Source organism: Rutilus rutilus (assembly GCF_951802725.1).
Source record: "Rutilus rutilus genome assembly, chromosome: 23".
Lineage (NCBI taxonomy): Eukaryota > Metazoa > Chordata > Actinopteri > Cypriniformes > Leuciscidae > Rutilus > Rutilus rutilus.
This window is the reverse complement of record NC_140233.1, coordinates 10,255,597-10,267,611: the sequence shown is the minus strand read 5'-3', so window position 1 is coordinate 10,267,611 and position 12,015 is coordinate 10,255,597. Positions and strand designations below refer to the sequence as shown.

Here is a 12,015-nt window from a genome sequence, read left to right as displayed (position 1 = left end):
TCTGGGGGATGAGTCAGGCCTCTCTCTCTCATTTGCATCTTGTTCAGAACTTAGCTGCCAGACTTTTAATGGGTACTAAGAAGAGAGAGCATATTACTCCTGTGTTAATCAAACTACATTGGTTACCCATATGATACAGATTTCATTACAAAGCGTTGTTGTATGTTTTTAAGGCTGTGCATGGCCTAGCACCAGAGTATGTTACTGATTTAATCAGTCGCTGTCAATCCAGTAGATCTCTGCGCTCAAATGATCAATTGCTCCTCATGGTTCCACGATCTCATTTAAAATGTAAAGGTGATCAGGCATTGCTCTGGAATGACCTTCCTCTGTCTGTAAATCTTTCATTGGGTGTTTTTCAGAGTGCGCTTAAAACGTATTTGTTTTCTTTAGCATTTGAAAATGCTTTGTAAGCTGTGTATGTCATATGTTTGCATTGTTATTATGTTTTGGTTTTTTTATTTTCTTTTATATTTTTCTGTACAGCACTTTGGTTCCACTTCTGGTGTTGATAGTGCTCTATAAATAAAGTTGAGTTGAGTTGATTTGATTTGAAAAATAAATAAAATAATAATAATAATAATAAACAGCATTAAGCATGTGTCAGCAATTTTGTCCATTAATTACAAAAATAAAGTGATAGGCTAAATATTACATATTCAGTATTAACAATTAAACATTAAACAAACTTGACACTTTTAATGAATTAGGAAATTATCTCAAAAGGATAATTTCCAAAAGTACAGCCATGTTAACATAACAAAAAAACTGACCAGTTAAAAAAAAAAAAAAAAACTGTTGTTACTGAGACTGGTTACCCACAAGGCCTTGCACCAAGCAATCAAATGCCTATTCATGTACTTTCAAGCTTATTCAATGACAGATTGACTGACTACATTTTTTTATATAAATAAGTAAATAAAGTAATGGATAATGATCAATAAGAATAAAACATAAAATAGTACATTTAAATATAAATAAAAATTATGAATTACTTCATTACTTATGAATTAATTATTTATATTTTTTCTTCATTTAAGTAAATAAAATTACCGCAAATAAATAAAAATAAGTAAATAAATGAAATGGATAAATAAAATAAATAAATAAACATTAAATAAATGAAATGGATAAATATAAATGAAATAAGTAAAAGTAACGAACAATTATTAATAATAAAAATATTATAAAATAGCAAATAAAAAAAAAGATTTTTTTTCTTCTTCATTTAAGTAAATAAAATTAGCGCAAATAAATAAAAATAAGTAAATAAATGAAATGGATAAATAAAATAAAATAAATAAACAATAAATAAATGAAATGGAAAAATATAAATGAAATAAGTAAAAGTAACGAACAATTATCAATTAAAAATATATTATAAAATAGCAAATAAATATAAATAAAGTGAATAAATGTTTTATTTTTATAGTACATTTTTAAGTATTTTTTAAGTAAATAGTAAATAAATTCAGTGGACAAATATAAATAAGTAATTAATTACAAAGAAAGAAAGAAAACAAACAAACAAAACAAACAAACAGGATGGATGGATGGATGGATGGATGGATGGATGGATGGATGGATGGATGGATGGATAGATCTTGTCACACATAGCCAGTGGTCAGTTGCAGAAGGCTAATGAACTCTGCATCCCAAAAGTGCAAGCTTCCCACTGAGCTAAATCATTCATTTGACTCCTTCCTTATATATGAAGGTCGGCAAGATTGAAGTCTTTTACCCCCTTCCCTTTCTTTCATTTTTTGAAGCCGTCAGCATGATAGCCAGCAGCACAGAAACATGACGCGTCAGACTGTGAAAGTCCTCGGTCACACTTCAGCAGTTACTGTAGCAGAATAACCCTTCCCGCTTCAATCTCCTCCCCGTCACCTCCTTTCTCCGGATAATGGGGAACAAGAGGGAACACTGCAGACGTGCAGTATGAAAGTACATTCAAATCTGTCAATCAGTTGGCCGTGTAAAACATTCTGAACAAAGTGCAATACATAAACCACATCGAAAATCTGAATAGTAGTAGTTTCAGCCCTGCCGACGGGCTCTCAAAACCCAGCGGACCACATCACGGGCCGAGTGCTTCTGCAAGAGCAAGGGTGCTCTGTACTGGAAGCCACTAAAGAGACGCCAACAAATCCAGTGCAAAGACAAAAGCAGAGCTGACATGAAAAGACGAACCTCGTCACAGACACTGCACCATTGTTTGCTTTGTGGAAAGAGCTCGCAAGAATGAACTATCATCCTAATTAGTCACACACTATTAGCTAGCTTAATTACCCTGAGCCCTGAAGCCACAAGCCTCTCTGGCACGAGAAATCTCTCCGTTTCATTGTGGGTTGTGAGGAAAGTGGGCGTCTCTGATCTCACTTTGATGAGGTCGACAGGCCAGATGCAGCTGGCATGCTCGAGTTTTAAATGTGATCTCCTCCAAGTCTGTCTATTTGGACCTAATTAACGAAACTGCCAATAGCAGCAATTTGTTAGGCGCCTCGTTCACATTTAGAGTAACATGATGTGCAAGATTGTGATCAGGAGACAGGGAGATTGTGCAACTGCGAGGTAAGGTCTCTCCGGGAAAACATTTCTGTGGCCTCAGATGGACATTATCTGGGTTTTAATCTCATTATCTCGGTGGTTCTCCAAGCCAAACATTCAAAACGTTGCAGTGCTGGGGGTCTTCCATTAGCAGAATTGAAAACCACATAATGCATGCAGTGGATTGCTTTCATAGTACATGCAATATATCACTAAGTTAAGAAAAAGTTAATTGAATTGTCATGCATAAAGTAGACTAGATACTAAAATCAAACATTACAACAAATAAAAAAAATTTTAAATATACAAAAATATATAAAACAGGGCCATGTTGAAATATAAAAATGTGTAAATTCAAAACTTAAATGTAATTTTTGTAAAAAAAAAAAAAATTCCTTAAGTCAAAAAAACATTTTTGTTTTTTATTATTATTTTTAATCATGCAATTAATAATAATTAAAATACATTTTAATTTTAATAAAATAGATTTAAACAAAACTTTTAAATAATTATCATAGTATACAAATATTTATAATAAATATTACAGGTGGTATTTGCATTATTTTTATATTAATTAATTTATATTTAATTTATGTATTTATTACAATTATGTAAGTATACATATAGTGTGTGTGTATATATGCAAAATAAAATTCACTTACTAACAAATCTGAAAATGTCCTTCATGTGCCAGTGGAATATATATATTTTTATTATTCTTTTTAATGCAATCAAATGATTGTAAAGGGAAGAAAATGGGGTTGTTTCCCTGAGGCAACATTATCCAATAATGGAGGGATATAGGCAATAATAACTGGACCACCTGCATATAAACAAACTACATAGTCAGCAAGCCTTCCACTCTTAAAAATAAAGGTTATTTTATTGGCATCTACAGTTCCATTAAGAACTTTTACCTTTCCAAACACACAGACATTTCTTTATAAGATTATTCAAAAGGTTATTTTAAGAACTGTTCACTAAAAGTTCTTTGGCAAACCCCAAAAAATGGTTCTTCTACGGCTTCGCTGTGAAACCCCCCTTTTGGAATCTTTATTTTTAAGAGTGTTTGGTAGAGCATATCTAAAAATCTATAAACAAAGTCAAAACAGAACATGCTTTTTGCAAAGAGTCCATAAATACATGGATTCCAAAGCACTTAAAATGCTCTAAAAGCCTTTCTTTAGCTAAAGCCAGGCAGAAGAGGTCCATTTCAAGTGGAAGGTATTAAAAACATGAAGTGCTATTTTCAGACAGCGCTGTACGAAACAGCGGCCGTCCTGGAGCTAAGCTGCCTCAGAGCTGCTGGAATCTGCAATCCCTCTGGCCTCGAGTCAAAACACTCCATATCCTTTAAAGTTCAACATAATTAACATTTAACACTGCTTATGTGCATGAATAATCTTCTGAAGAATTCATGCTTGAGTTTAAGAAATCCTTTAGCACTTTCCACACCGCATTACGGAGCGTGCAGCCCCGTCTTGGGCCGGCTCCCGCGGGGAATAGCACCTGTCACAAGACAAGCTGTACTCTTCAGGGTCTTCAGGGGCAGCCAGGCAGAGCTAAGCCCAGGCGTGAGCTCGCGCTTCGAGTCGTCATCTTCACCTTTCCTTTCTCTCGTTTCTCTGAAGGTTACGTTTCTATGCATATCATTTCCTGTGAAGCTCTCGGTCCCAAAAAGGGCCTCTGCAGAATTAACGGTCGGAGAAAGATCTACAACAAGAGTTTGAGCTTGGACGTTACCCCCTCTCATTCCTGTCCCCTATATAAATTAGCATTTGAAAGGACTTGTAGAGGCGTATTCTGCGGAAGGAAAGGGGAAGACAGAAAACGGCTATGGTGAAGTGCAGAGTTTCCCCTCACAGTCAAACCATTATTCTTCTACTAGCTTTGAGGATCTCCTAAAAGAGGTCTTTGTCGAGTCCATATCCATAGGTATTTCTCTCCTCTAATTGATCCTCATTACGACATTCTCTGCATTGCAGAACCGGTCATTAAATCTTCAGACTTTGCGAAGTCTTGCTCTTTTCAAAATTCAGTACATTATAGGTATTCCTCTCACACCTCAAGTGATTTAGTTTACTGATCCGAGTTTCAACAGCTACCTCTTTTTCTCACCACCTTTTCTGGCCACTCTTCCCGTCCCATTTCTCACTATAGGGTGGTATTTGCCAAGCAGCTGTCAGCGAGAAGATTCCCAGCTCACAGACATCAGATATTAGATATCAACAGCCTTGTAACCAGGGAGCCTTGCCCAACAGGAAGCACTTACTGTAAATCACGCCTATAGCAAAACATTTCAGATTCTTCATTTTGAAAAGCTTGTTAAAGCTAAAGCATGAAAGTTTTGGCTTTAATATTTGTATTGTGTGGTAACCGTTTTATAAAACGGTTTAAATAAAATGTATTTAACTAATCTTTTTGCTTTTGTAAAATAAAGAAAACAAAACAGGGTGCACTTTCTGCCGTTTTAGTCTCTGTGAAGTTAAATCTGAAATGCGTCACAAAAATGAACCAAAACTCTTTATTCGCCAATAATCGGTATCGGCCGATTAAAGGGTTAGTTCACCCAAAAATGAAAATTATATCATTAATGACTCACCCTCATGTCGTTCCAACCCCGTAAGACCTCCGTTCATCTTCGGAACACAGTTTAAGATATTTTAGATTTAGTCCGAAAGCTTTCTGTCCCTCCATTGAAAATGTATGTACAGTGTACTGTCCATGTCCAGAATAGGTAATACAGACATCATCAAAGTAGTCCAAGTGACTACAGTGGCTCAATCTTAAGTTTATAAAGCGACGAGAATACTTTTTGTGCGCAAAAAACAACAAAAATAATGATTTTATTCCACTATTCATTTCCTTCTCTCTGGGCCTCGAGTCTTTTCACGTAGTATAACTGCGTAGCACATCTGTGTTGTACGTCACACGTAGGCTCACTATTGGCCGACGCTGGTCATGTGTGTGATGCGTGTGACGTACAACCCAGAACCGCTACGCAGTTATACTACGTGAACTAACTCGAGGCCCAGAGAGAAGGAAATGAATAGTGGAATAAAGTCGTTATTTTTGTTTGTTTTTGCGCACAAAAAGTATTCTCGTCGCTTTATAAACTTAAGATATTCTGGACATGGACAGTATACCGTACGTACAATTTCAATGGAGGGACAGAAAGCTCTCGGACTAAATCTAAAATATCTTAAACTGTGTTCCGAAGATGAACGGAGGTCTTACGGGCTTGGAACGACATGAGGGTGAGTCATTAATGACATAATTTTCATTTTTGGGTGAACTAACCCTTTAAAGATATTATTTTCGCTATCGGTGAAAAACAGCCAATGATCAATGCCGATTATAGCCTGTCAATCAAAAGGGTACGGAAAAACATTTACGCATTTGGCAGACGCTTTTATCCAAAGCGACTTGCATTTGCATTTTCAAGGTATACATTTACATTCTTATCAGTTCTTGCTTTCCCTGGGATTCGAACCCATGACCTTGGCATTGCAAGCGCCAACGCTCTACTGTTTGAGCTACAGGAAAGCAAAGACCAAAACATGTCAGACTGAAATTCATACTGTGTGTGAAGAAAATCTCTCGTGTTGAATTTAGGGCAAGTTAACGCGACAATAACGCTTTAACAGTTAAAAAAGCGACGTTAATGCAGGCTTTATTTGACCCTATGAATCACCCGTAGTTAGCCAGGGTTGCCAGATCTGCGTTTTTCCCCTACATCAAACATTATATGTCGTGCCTCCCGTCCAATAATCGCAAACAGCTTTGTGCTACTTCTGATAAGAAACAAAGTCTCAGCTTTCAAATTCTGAACATTTTATCGTGAAATTTAAACGAAAAATGGCGTTTTGACGCTCTTAAATGTGACGTGACAGATCGCTGCCTCAGTTCAAGCAGCAGCGCGAGTCTTTTCTTACACTTTAATACAAATTATATCTATAAAAACATGTAAGAATATCAGAAGGTATGTTTGAAGATACAGTACAACTTACCAAAATCCGTATCATGACTCATGTAATCACTCAATCTGTGTTTCAATTGCAGAAAAACGTCAATAAAACAGATTGTGAACAATATTAACGTTGCATTTACCTCAGGAAAGTTAACCAGTGTTCACAGTTCATTAGTTAGCTATAAAAACACTAGAGAAGAGCTTATTTACTGTTAATTATATAATGTAGGCTTGAATATAAAATAATATCATTCTGAATAACTGGCTAACAGTATCGGCGGAGAAATGTAGTATTGGTGCATCTCTAGTCTTTACAATAATAGTTCACAAAGATGAAATACTGGTTTGAATCACTCTGAAACACTGCCCTCTACTCTACAGCATTATAGCAGACAGATTTTTAATATACAAGCAAATTGGACATCATAACTGAAATCTATGCAAACTAATCAGAATTATGATCGTTCAAGGCTTTCATACCCCTGCATACCATCATAGACTGCAGGAATGCAGATGAAGTCCTCTACTCTCGCCTCGAGACTGGGTCACTCCATTCTTCCACAGTATTAACAGCAGAGCAGACTCGCCGTTTGATCCTTTGTGACGGGGCCGACGGTCCAATTGAAATTTCCTGCTTGCTGACTAGAGGAGCCGAGCTCTGTGTGGCTGTTCCAGCGAGGACACAATCATCCTGACACTAATGGAATAGCCCAGCGCATACAATCACCACACAGAAGCTTCTCAAAGAAACCAGGACGGCCCGCCAAACACCCCCCATCACCCAAGCTCTAATCTCCCTCAAAACAGGCACATTAAAAGAGAGCATCTGACAGCCATAATAGAGAGAGGGGGTCGGTGAACAATACTGCCCCATCCGCTGCATGTCTTACCATTGGGTCTTACTGTGGCCCTGACTGAGAGAAGAATTATAGTGCCTTCCTTTCCTGTTAGAGGAGAGAGAGGTTCCTCGTCTCTCATCATTTCACCATTTTTTTCTCACTAGTTTTTGGCTCTGTGCTGGGAAAGCCAGTCTAGATGGGTCAAAAATGGCTCGTCACTCTGACGAGTGTTGTGATATTCTCAGTCAGCTTTAAATAGAAAGGAATAATACATCTTTTTATATGAAGCACCACAGAATAAGTCATCAAGGAATTTTCCAAAGCTGTGTAAAGCATTTACTGGGGGGAATTTGTGGTTGTGTAATGCCATCATGAAATGGAAGTCGCGATAGTCTTTTCTTCCCTATTGTGAAGCACATCCGAGTGAAACGGCGTCACGGACAAGAAATAAAAGTAGGGTGGGACCTATTTTGTCCATGGGGAATTGATTGGATGGTTGTAGTTTGCTATTGGTGGATCTCATGCGAGTGACAGGTTGCCCCGCCCTCACGCCAGTAAACACATCATCAGAGAAGAGAAGTCGCTGCAAGAGGGAGGGGGAAGTTATTTTGATTAAAAAAGGGCACATGAATTTAAAATGATGCACACGAATAAATCACTTAAAAAATTGCTAATATTTTATTAAAAAACAAAATAAGAAATGCCCATTTTGATTTCATGGTGATTTTAAAGTAGTGTGAATCTATTAAACATTATTTAATAGGCCTATATGAAATGCTGATTTTGTGCATTTTGACAGATTTTCAGCATTTTGCCTTTTTAACATGCTGAGACAAGTTACAAAAAACAGATGAATGCACAAAATTTTGCCATTTTGAGATTTTCAGCATTGACCAATTACAGTGTCTGCGTAGCTGAAGTGCTCTACAATGTACCATCAGCCATCAATAGATAATGAACAATTAGTTTATGTTTTTAGTGATTTGCACTAAATATTATATATATATATAAAATGAAGTACAATTTATCAGTATCTGCCATTGAAAAGCCAAAATTGGTCAGCAAATAGTTAATTTATTATTGCTTTAAAAAAAAAAAAATTAAAAAAAAAAATTAAATTGCCAACAAATGATATAATAATAAATAATAATGAACAGAAATGTTTAGGCTATGCAAAATTATAAAAACAATTGTATATTTAAAAAAAATATTCCTCAGCTTCCTGTCAATTCACTGTCACCCAAACAGTAGGCCAACATACAACAGATATTTAAACATTACCTACTGTCCCATTACCCTTAATTGACCTTGTTAGAAAAAGCAAGATAAATGTATAAAAGATTTATGGATTTCTTTGTTCTTGTCTGTCCTCCTCCATGAACAATGACTGTGAATTGAGTGAAGAACTGCAACAAAAGCTGACAGCGAGGCACAGCAGAGGCTTCCTGATTTAAGGTAGCAGGTGAAATATGATTACAGCTGATGAGAGCCAATGGGCGTCAGGAAACCCAAACTCTGCAGTCTCATCAGGACCGCTGGCTTGGGGGAGGGGTCCTCCTCCCTCACTGCAGCACCACAGACAATATCAGAGAGATAGACAGCAGGAGAAAGATAAACGGAACCCAGAGCGAAGGATCACGCTGATTTACGAGACGGCACGGGATGGTGGTTTTACGAGGCCTGTCCAGCTACGAATCTCATCGTAAAACAAAGCGATCGGACAGCCATTTATTAAAAAAACAGACAGTCTTGGGTTGATATAACACAGTGACTTGGGTTGGTTGATCGGTGCTTAAAAGACAAAGTATATTAAGAAAAATGTAAACAATTAATACAAGTTTAATTATAAAAAAAAAATGAAAAATTACTTTTTCACAATTAAGTGAGGCCTAGATGATAGCAAAGAGATTTATCATCATCATCATCATCTTCCGCTTATCCGGGGCCGGGTCGCAGGGGCAGCAGTCTAAGCAGAGACGCCCAAACTTCCCTCTCCCTAGATACTTCCTCCAGCTCTTCCGGGGGAATACCGAGGCGTTCCCAGGTCAGCCGGGAGACAATTCCCCCAGCGTGTCCTAGGTCTTCCCCGGGGTCTCCTCCCGGTGGGACGCACCCGGAACACCTCCCCGGGAAGGCGTCCTGTAGGCATCCGGAACAGATGCCACCTCAGCTGACCCCTCTCGATGTGGAGGAGGAGCGGCTCTACTCTGAGCTCCTCCCGGGTGACCGAGCTTCTCACCCTATCTCTAAGGGAGCGCCTAGCAACCCAGCGGAGAAAGCTCATTTCGGCCTCTTGTATCCAGGATCTTGTCCTTTCGGTCATAACCCACAGCTCATGACCATAGATGAGAGTAGGAACTTCGCCTTGCAGCTCAGCTCCTTCTTCACCATGACAGACCGGTACATCGACCACATTACTGCAGAAGCTGCACCAATCTGTCTGTCGATCTCCCGTTCCATCCTTCCCTCACTCATGAACAAGACCCCAAGATACTTGAACTCCTCCAGTTGAGGCAGGAACTCTCCACCAACCTGAAGCGAAGCCCCCCTTTTCTGACTGAGAACCACGGCCTCAGACTTGAAGGTGCTGATTCTCATCCCAGCCGCTTCACACTTGGTTGCAAACTGTTCCAGTGCAAGGTGAAGATCCTGGTCTGATGAGGCCAACACAACAACATCATCCGCAAAAGTCCATAAAAATTATGAACAGAACTGGAGACAAAGGGCAGCCCTGCTGGAGTCCAACATGCACCAGGAACAAGTCTGACTTACTGCCGGCAATGCGAACCAAGCTCCTGCTCCGGTCATACAGGGACCGGACAGCCCTTAACAGAGGGTCCCGGACCCCATACTCCAAGGGCACCCTCCACAGGATGCCGCGACGGACACAGTTAAATGCCTTCTCCAAATCCACAAAGCACATGTGGATTGGTTGGGCAAACTCCCATGAACCCTCCAGCACCCTGGAGAGGGTACAGAGCTGGTCCAGTATTCCACGACTGGGACGAAAACCACACTGTTCCTCCTGGATCCGGGGTTCGACTATCGGCCGAATTCTCCTCTCCAGTACCCTGGAATAGGACTTTCCTGGGGAGGCTGTGATCCCTTGTAGTTGTAACACACCCTCCGGTCCCCTTTCTTGAAAAGAGGGACCACCACCCTGGTCTGCCAGTCCAGAGGTACTGTCCCAGCAACAACATCCAGAGACTTGAGGTACTCAGGGCGGATCTCATCCTTCATCCCAGAGCTTCTTAACTACCTCTGTGACTTCAGCTTGGGTGATGGACGAGTCCCCCTCTGAGCCCTCTGCCTCTGCTTCCTCAATGGAAGACTGTTTACAGTGGAGGTGGGCAGATGTTGACCTCAACTGGGGATATCGTCGGACGGTGGAAGGAATACTTTGAGGATCTGCTCAATCCAACAAAGAGATTTATATTATATATAAAATAAGTATTCATATTCAAATTATGGCAAATTACGAGAAGCCAATATTTATTTCATGGTATAGATACTTGATAAATGGTCAGTGTTAAAATACCATTTTGGGGCCGTTTACACAACACCTTTTTTAACTAACAGAAACCCTTTTTTTGTTTTTTTTGGCTGTTAATTTACACAACAATGCCATTTTGGGGGCCTGAAAATGCAAACTTTTGAAAACGGGTTTCAAAGTGCAAGTTTTTGAAAACTATACCGTTATCATCTTCCGTGTAAATTACAAAAACGCAAATTTGTGAAAACGGTGACATCATGCGCATGGTTATTACGTGTTCAGTCGTAATGGTTCTTGAATAATACAAGTAGGCATGAATAATACAACATTTTTAGTTGGTTTTGCAGATCCGTATGAAGGGGGATCGTTTGACGTCTGTACGCGAATAACGCAAAAGAAAACCTTTTTTGTTTTTTAATACATTGTTGTCATGTAAACGCACCCACAAATTAAAACACCAAAAACTAAAATTGATGTTATAAATGTTACAATTGAATTTGGGCATCACCACACAATAATGTACATTAGAATTTTTTTTGCTAAAGATTGTATTTAACAGAGTGCATTAATTAATTGTAGTTATTTAACACATTTATGAGTTAGGCTACAATAAAAAAAAATATATTTTTTTTAACAATGAAATGAGGACTAGATATATCTGGTATCATCTAGTCCTCATTTAATTGTTAAAATTTAACAATACCCTTTCATTTTTAGTAAAAAAAAAAATAAATTCTAATATAGGTTGATAACCAATATATCACGCATTCCTTCTCACATGTACCCTTGGATCTAATTTGAGAATTATATTAAATGATATGTTTCTTCACCAATAGTTAGACCAGACCATGATGAGTCAGACCATTAAACTTCTATCTCAAGAGCTTTAAAAGTCACTAAGTAGATTTACAGAAATGTCCGTATTCTCACTTCCTTTCTCATTGAATGGCAGTCTTGAGTGGACTTAATGAAATGTACCATCGTTTTTCTTCCGGATTTATTAAACTAAACTCTCTCTGGAGATTCTAGCTTCTGTCAGTAGAACCTGCCCCTAATACAAAATGAGATATCACCAACCTCACAGGAAAACACAACTATTTTACGAGGTGGTGATTTCATATGAATTCGTACAATGTGAATTGCATGAAAATATAGATTTACAT

At 38.3% G+C, this 12,015-nt stretch overlaps 1 protein-coding gene across 1 annotated transcript in view; it reads right to left on the bottom strand.

The window, feature by feature from the left end:
- agbl1 (AGBL carboxypeptidase 1) overlaps nt 1-12,015 on the bottom strand; it is a 211,838-nt gene that overhangs the window by 198,674 nt on the left and 1,149 nt on the right. The gene's annotated exons all lie outside the window — the stretch shown is intronic.